Source organism: Papaver somniferum, chromosome 11, assembly GCF_003573695.1.
Source record: "Papaver somniferum cultivar HN1 chromosome 11, ASM357369v1, whole genome shotgun sequence".
Classification (NCBI taxonomy): Eukaryota; Viridiplantae; Streptophyta; class Magnoliopsida; order Ranunculales; family Papaveraceae; genus Papaver; species Papaver somniferum.
Window position 1 is genome coordinate 43,533,397 of NC_039368.1, and position 1,649 is coordinate 43,535,045.

Below are 1,649 nucleotides of genomic sequence, written 5' to 3' on the forward strand. Positions count from 1 at the left end.
GGCCTTGTTGCGAGGTAAGCATGAGATGGTGACAGACAAGGGAAAAATCGAAACGGCAAATCATGAAAAGATGGTCAGGAAGATCCGACTAACCTTTTTTCGGGAGGTAAAGAGAATCCATGACTCTTGCATTGGTGGCTTTGCGTAAATTTTGTGCTTCTGGCTAGGCCGCGGGTGGTAGAGATGGTTGTTGGATGAGATGCAGACTGTTGGCATCAACTTGGAAGGGAGCCGCTAGCATAGACTTGGCGTGAAATGGAGCGTTGGCGTTGGTCGGCTTAGATTGGAGCCGTCAGCATTGGTTGACTTGGAATGGAGCCGTCAGTATTGGTCGGCTTAGAATGGAGCCGTCAGCAGGCTTGGAGTGGAGCCACTAGCATTGGTCGGCTTGGAATGGAGTTGCTATCATAAACTTGGCGCGGGCGCTGGCTTGGGCTTGGCATGTGGGCGTGAGCCGTTGGTGCTGCTTTGGCTTCAGTTCGCGGAATGGTGGAAACTGGCTTCAGTCCGTGGAAGGATGATGATTGGTTTAAGTTCCGTGGAAGGATGGCGACTGGCTTCAGTTCCGTGGAATGATGGAAACTTTGTCTAAATTAGGGTTTGGGATGCCGAAACCCTAATTAGCGCCCCTTACTAAAATCGTTGTAGAATTCTCGTACGAACTCGGATTTTTACGGTCCGCCCCTCCATTCCGATCAGAAAAGAATTTCCTATCTCTTTACGAGGGAATATTTAGGTTTTGAGTTCGTTTAGGAGGTGAAAACAGTCCGACAGTAAAACTCAGGAAGAATTCATGAGGGATGTTGCGGGCCCGAGGTGTCGTAGTCGCGTCCAGTCATCTATTCCCGTTCATGGAGCAAGAAGGAATATTTATTCTATTCAAACTCTAGAAATTCCGTCCGCATGAAAAGAGGCATCGACCCTCTTCTGTTTTCTGTTGCTCGTCCGGATCCGTTCTTTCGTCTGTAGTGTCTCTCTAGTGGATTTCAAAATTTACCAAACTTCATCGCATTCTTGGGACGGATAGATGAAATATATGCTCGGAAACGATCATGTCAGGGGTAACCTTGGATATTGTGGTTGCGTTGTTGGTCGAAATCTTCCGGAGCCACTGGATGAAATAGATGGGTTGGGAGACGTTCTGTTGCCGATGTGCTGCTATCAAGTTTTCAAGGACTTTGTTTCAAGAGACATCCTTCGAACCATCATCTTAATCTTGAACTATCGTATGGAATGGGATGCGGTGAGCAGTCCCCAGTTATATTTCTGTTAGATCCGATGTCATGGCCGAACATGTGAATGTATCTCTGTGGCGTGCTTTTGCGGTCTTCGATGCACATGTACGGCTTCATGTTGAAATCAAAAATCATCTGGTTGAGGGGAGTGAAAGCGTCCCATGCTGGTAGTCCCCATGTGTAGCCTACTTTCATTGCATCGTCTTGAATCCACGTCCACGATATTTGATACGAGCTTATTGTACTCTTCTGGATGTCACACTGGGATGCTCAGAATATCACAATGGATGAAATATTTTGGATAAGGAAGAGGTAGAAATGGGAGAGTTATGTTGTTTATCGTGGCTCCCTCTGTTTCTTCAAGAAAATGTTTCAGCAGCATCTCTAGAGTTATCTCATGAATCTTTGATGGTC